A 7,247-nucleotide genomic window follows, 5' to 3' on the forward strand; every position below is an offset into this window, starting at 1 on the left:
AATGCCGCTGATTTTGTGGATTTCACTGTCGGTTAATCGAAACAATTTTGCATATGCATGTAACAAAACTCGACTTTCTTTCGCTCATGTTTCATCTAGCATTCGATTTCGTAAAGTAATGTGTACTTACAGCTTTTATAAAGCAATTTCCGTTTCCTTTCAATGGATGGAAATAAAAGATGAGAAACTCGATAGCCGCGGATTTTGTAAATTTTGCCGCACACGTCAATCGAAATAAATTTGCATAATCATGAAAACAAATCTCGCTCTCCTCGTGTCAATTAACGAACATCTGTTTTCGTAAGGTAATCACATCCCTCTTCCAACAAAGAAAGCCAAAACTTGAAATCAAATTGAAGGTCTTCACAACTATTTTACATCAATAACTTGAAAACGAGAAGCCTACAGTAATCTCAAGGAATCCTCAACAACCATAATAATAGAAACAAGTATTGAAACAATCGCGAAAAGCCATAGTTAAAAGCTCTCTTAAAGTCTTGCTTTATAATATGCTTACTTGAACGACACTTAGCATTTATTTTGCCTTTGATGAATTTCCACGCCTTGTCTTTCTCCACAGAGCACTCGACTGGAAATGTAGTAAAAACTAACACTTTTAATGAGTTTAGTTTCGTAGTGTCTAGGGGAAGTTGCTGATGCTCATCTCATCTTTAGTAAAGAAGTATGGCAGAAGCTTAAGCGCGCATTTGTGCCGTTCCAATTCGCTCTGCAGAATGTTCTTCACGGCTAGTAGCTTTCTTGGGGTCATGCAGCTACCAATGAGCTCATTGCCAAGTTGAGCTTCTGTCAATTCGTGGAAGCTTTGGGTTGCAGGGGTTGAAGACGTTGAAGTTGTAGGCGGAGTCGGAACCGTTATTGTTTCTGGAGGTAGTGCAAAGATGTCCATAGCTTCGTTTAGACTGGCCAAGGCAACAGAATCTATAGTTTCAAGACCATCCTGCTGAAGGATACTGCTCGCTGATAATGGTGGCTCAGTTTCTGGTTGTTGCATCTATTAAGAAGTTAAAAATCGCATGTCATTTTGTAACTAGGGAATTAAAAAATAAAAAAAGGCCATTTTGGTTTGATTAAGTCAAGTATGTAGAAAATAAATTCAAACTGCTAGCTTTTGATGGTCTTATTGGATTATACCCTGTGTTTTATAATTCTTACACCGGGTTAATTAGAGTTTAAAGGCATTCGAACAGTTTAGTCTTCTCCAACAAAGTTTGTCAAACCACTAATTCCATTACCGAGAACTCCGTCTTTAAAGCCGTAAACTAAAAAGACATTAAAACTTACCATAACGTTTTGCTCTAAAGAATCCAATCTTTGCTCAATTCTACCCTATCGAACTGTAATGTTTCTCTTCACTCCAGACAAGGCGTCCTCGAATTTCTCCATCATCTATTTAAGTAAAACAAACAAGTGAACAGTTAATTAAACAAAGTGAACAATCAAACATCAGGCAAAACCAAAGAAAGTGTCTGTAAAAATGAGGTTTCCTTATTAAGACGCTTATTTATAAATTACCTAGTCAAAAAGTAATTAGACTTCATCCAAAGGTAAGGCTTGCTTTAGAAACTCATGGTTGACACTGGGTGTCCGTAACGTAATTAAGCGTGTTGAATTTAGAGAAAAAAACTGAAAAGGACTGTCTTTCTTATGACGACAAGTATTGGAATTTGAAGGAGGTCAGAGCAAACTTTCATTACCAGGTCACCAACTTCCCCTGAAAACGTTCCCTGCTCTCGAAATCACTCGGTTTCCGTATTTAGTTCTTCTTTTGAAATCCCAAGTAGCATCTGATGATATTCATTTGACTGGACATTATCCACAAATAGCTGACGCTAGTTAAAAACATCATCATCCAAGTTTGCCCCTGTCAAACCCAAGTCCTCAAGGTGTTCATTGAGCTTTGTATTGGCATCATTCCACTCCAACATGTTACGCAGTTACTTTATGATGCTTCTAAAAGCGCAATCACCGTCTCCTTCCACAGGATCAATTAAGAGATTGAAAGAGTAAAGGTTTCTCTCCAGCAAACTAGTTTGGTCGTGTTCTGATAAAGGATCGGTATGGGCATCTGAAGCAATTACATGGTTATCGCCAACAGACTGCTTCACAGGTAAATCGTACGCGTTGAATGATCTGTCATTGCACTGTTGGTTGATTTCTTCTAACATATCGAGCATATTTTTCGCTTTTTTCAGAAGTAACCCTGTCACTGTTTCGTTACACATGTCTTCCACATTTTCTAGCATTAATATAGCATTTGCGGACAATCCTTCAACAGTAGTTGTATCGATGTCACAACTGTTCCACACATTATCTAACTGCACTATGTTATCTCTAATAGCGCTACAATTCAAACGTGCTGTTCCACCCCTTTGTTGTTTTCCCTTCCCATCAATTTCCGATTTGACACTTGGAAGAGGGACGAAGGGTATTATTCTTGAATTTCCTTCGTGTGTTTTTCCTTCCTTTCTGCAATTTAACGCATAAAACATTAAGGTGATAACAGCAACAGCAATTTCAGGACCAATAGTAGTTGCACCGCACAGCAAAGATTTGTTGAGTGTTTGATGCAGACGTTCATTTCACTCTGTTCCTTGTCCTGGATAAATTCCAGAAAGGCATCCTTTCTTAACATGAACACGCAGGTTTTGAAATTCTTTGAAAGCTTTGGCTGGATCATTAGGGCTCAGTGTGTTTTTCCATCTCTTTATGAAGTTGTCCAAGTTTCTTTCAATTATTTCGGGTGCCGGCGTTGTTGAGCAGCGAGTGGCTCCGCAGTCACCATCCTCACGGAAAACTAACCCGAATTCCTTTGAAATTTGCTTGCACCATTCAGAGCCTTTTGGAAATGTTTTGATCACTCTTTGTGTAGCATGGAAGAGATCTAGCTTTACAACAACCCCAGGAAATATAGATTGATATTGATATCTAACTTTGCAACAGTCATCCACAATGACAGTCTTTAAAGGGCTGTCTAAACAATCATTGATTGATTGAAGGTCTCTTATTTCCTCGAAAGAGGTGCTTTTCGTTAGCCTCCATCCTACGACTTTGTGGTCCTGGTTCAAAAAATGAAAAGGTTTTTGAATTGTTTTATACGCTTGTCGCTTCCCCTACAGGCACATATATATTTACTTACTTTAAAAGTGTGATCGCATGTTATCATTTTACTAGTTCAGGCAATCGTTTCCATTTCCGCGTCACAGTAAGGGTGTTTGTGGACAAAGTTTCCTAGAAACATCTCCAACAGTTTCTTGTCTCCCAGAAATGAGTAAAGGGAGTCATTATAAAATTTGTCATAATCTTGATTTGAATTTATGTGGGTGTTTGAGTCGTGGGTTAGGGAATAACATGTCATCCTTTCACTAAATTCTTTAAAATTTAAACCAGCAATTCCTTCACATATCGCAAGAGAACTTATCCCTTGCAAGATCTGAGTTCCAGAAAGTCCACTAGTTGCTTCGTGCAAGACGATTTGTGAAACATCAGAGTCGGGAAACAACTGAGCCCATATAACTTTGGCATGCTTTCAAGTATCGATAAACTGGCAGAGAAATACTTGTGCTTAATTCCCTCATTTGCACAGGTATATAGCCTTTGGATGAGTAATTTTGTCACGTAAATCATATACAAGGCGCGGATTCCTTGGACCTTTCTTTTGAAGTTCATCAGTGAAGAATCCAGCACTCAGTCGATGGCAACTTGTGGGGAGGGCAAAGAATATTCAAGCCATAGTGCTGCATTGGGCACCAAATAAAAACCTTCGGTAATGGGAAGTTCTGAACTCCAACTCCGAGGTGCGGGGGTACAATGACATTGTAATATACCCTATTTCGTGGATCAATTTCTTGACGTATGCATCGACTTGAGCATTGTGTGTTATTGAATAAGATGGCCTCTGCTCATGAAAGAAAGCAAGGATTCCTAAAGTGAATAGACAGACTCATTTGGCTTCAGCTTTTATTTGAAATTTCAGCTCCGATTTAAGATTTTCGCCAAGTAAATCACCACGTATTTGGGGCGAACGCACGTTGCTAAACGTGCGCAAACGTACGCAAACCTGCCCAACATTGTGCAGTTAGGAGTTCTTTGTTCGATAAGGTAACAAGTCGCCTGTGGCGAATACATTCGTTAAAAATAGATAGCTAACACCTTAGTCGTTACATATTGTCCTTAATTTAATGGTGCTAATTGCGGTTACTTTGCGTGCGCTTTTCTTTGTGTTTTGCATGTATTTATTGGTATTTTTCGTGGTAAGCTGGAAAAGCCGGAATTCCGCCGGAATTTTTCAAAGTCTTTTTTTTTTATTATTCAAAATGACTCCGATGATATTCAGAAGAGTGTACTAGCTCCGAATATACTACAATGATTAACTCGAAGATTATTGTATGGTTTCCAAAGTTACTCGCCGGAGAGTCCTGAATTTTGAAGGCTTTCTCCGACTCTTCTTTTTTTTTTTTTCAAGATTTTTCCGAAGAGTATTGTACGAAGAGTATTGTACGAGCTCCGAATATATACTCTGATGATTAACCGAAACTGTCCGAGGGTCTCCAAAGTTAAACGGTGATCCTCGAGGAATTATCGAGCCCCAGCTTCATTTTGTTTTTTCTCTATTTTTTTTATAATTTTCTTTTGTTTATTTTCAATTAATAACATCTATTCTTAACGGCCGTGAAACTATCTAAAGATTGAGAGTCTTTTTGAAAGCCTTTACACATCCTTTACATTTTGAGATAATTCCTTTTAGCTTCATTAAAAAGAAAGGAGTAGAAAATTCAGGAATGATGGGTTTCGGCGGTAGAGGGAAACCTTGGGGCACGGATGGTTGGAGTGGAAGCACACCGCTGCTGTGTAGAAGATATCGCCGGCCGAGCAAATTATAGACTTGCCATCTGATTGGTGCCAGAAAATCTTTTTTTTTCTGCCCAATCAGAGTGAAGTGTACTTTAGAAAACTTTCGTGTGTTTTAACACGGACATTTATGTGAAGGTGTAGTCTGATCGTCCGGGTGAGTGTAGTCCTGAGAAGGACTGTTGTCGGTGGCAGTGACTGACGTTTCGACAACCTGTGCGGAAGTCATCATCAGAGTTTCACTTGACTCTGATGATGACTTCCGCACAGGTTGTCGAAACGTCAGTCACTGCCACCGACAACAGTCCTTCTCAGGACTACACTCACCCGGACGATCAGACTACACCTTCACATGTTACCCCCGGGTTCAAACCATTTACTGCATTACGGACATTTATGCTAGTAGCTCAGTTGCTCGCTATTTTTGTTTGGACCGTGCGACGGAGATTTGCTTGAGGTGAAAAGTTTCGGTCTCAGCACAAAATGTAAGAGAAATCGATCAGATTGTCCGCGAAAATTTTATCGGAAATTATACTGAATACTTTCGCAGGTATCGCTAGAGAACGTGTTTTAAAGTTTGCGAGGTTTGTATACAACACGATGGTTGCAGTCATTGATATGTCGCTTTAAACGTTAAACGAGATTTAAGCTTAAATCTTTCTAGATTTTTTGCATAATTTGCTGTGACTGAAACTTTGTCAATCCCGTGAAGTTATTACATCGCACGGGCCACGCAGGTATGTCGAGCAACTGGTACTTGTGTATCTTTCTGTGCGTGCCAAAATCTAATCTAATCTTCGCTTGAAAAAAAAGGAAAGCTAAGCGTGGAAACTTTTGCTTATTAGATGTGAGTAGATGACCTTGTACTACTAACCTGACATTTGCGATAAAGCAAACCCGCCCTTTCCATCCAATATTTCTTGGTCTTTGGTTTTGTTTTTCCCATTGAAAGCAGCATCGGATCGATTCCCAATGATCAAAGGTATTTAACTTGGTCTTCAACAATCGACAGAAGAGGTGAAATGACAATGACCAAGGGACTAGAAGAGAATCCGTGGCCTTCCCAGCTCAAGAATTTCAACACTCCAGGCAGCAGTTGAAAGATTAAACTCTTTCCAAAACACTTCGGTAACTGCCCGAAAACATCTCTCCTCACGATGTTCTCGTTAATAAGTTTTTGTTCAGATTTTAATTAGCTAACCGGAAACACAGCTAAGCTTTCTCGTAGCGCTTGCTGGAGGTCGTCCACAAACTTAACGTTCTCTGTAACCTTGGCCCTATTGTGAACGACGTTGCTACAAAGCGAAGATTAGATTTTGGCGCGCACAGAAAGCAGAAAGCTACGTAGGCGAAAGCGCCGGTTGCTCGACATACCTGCGTGGCCCGTGCGACGTAATAACTTCACGGGATTGGCAAAGTTTCAGTCACAGCAAATTATGCAAAAAATCTAGAAAGATTTAAGCTTAAATCTCGTTTAACGTTTAAAGCGACATATCAATGACTGCAACCATCGTGTTGTATACAAACCTCGCAAACTTTAAAACACGTTCTCTAGTGATACCTGCGAAAGTATTCAGTATAATTTCCGGTAAAATTTTCGCGGACAATCTGATCGATTTCTCTTACATTGTGTGCTGAGACTGAAACTTTTCACCTCAAGTAAATCTCCGTCGCACGGCCCAAACAAACATAGCGAGCAACCGAGCTACTAGCATATATGTCCGTGTTAAAACACACGAAAAGTTTCTAAAGTACACTTCACTCTGATTGGGCAGAAAAACAAAAAGGTTTTCTGGCACCAATCAGATGGCAGAAAGACTGCGACCGTTTGGTACGATGTCCCCAGGGGCTCTTCATGCCCTAAATTATAACTTGAAATCGACTCAGCAGCTGGGTCTCCGAGGATGTATCAATGGTAGTTCATCTATAGAATATTTATTTTTGAAAATTCATTAATGCTGTAGACTAGTGCATATAAAGTATGAAAAAGTATTTACTTTTTTAAAAGTGAAAGCTGTAAAAACATGAATCAATGATTTCAATTTAAAATGTCAAAAAATTTAAACCAGCTTTACATTTCAACGGTCTATACTTAAATGTTTAATCTAAAAAAGCATGTACAGAAAATAAATCATTGGGAAATTGTTACATGCAATCTTATTATGTATAAATGCCACCTTTAAAAATTTATGGCACTACATAATTAAGTCGTTCAAATTCTCCTACACCTCTTCAAAGGTAGGGTTGATGCAGTGATGCTCAGGGCCTCCTTGAGTTTTTCAGCTTCTGTTTTCACTAAAGTAATGGAATAGAAAAATGTTAGTTCATTCAATGCCCCTTCTCTGTTAGCTTGGAATTGAATATATTTTTTTCATCAA

The sequence above is a fragment of the Stylophora pistillata genome, chromosome 6 (genome assembly GCF_964205215.1).
Source record: "Stylophora pistillata chromosome 6, jaStyPist1.2, whole genome shotgun sequence".
NCBI classification, from domain to species: domain Eukaryota; kingdom Metazoa; phylum Cnidaria; class Anthozoa; order Scleractinia; family Pocilloporidae; genus Stylophora; species Stylophora pistillata.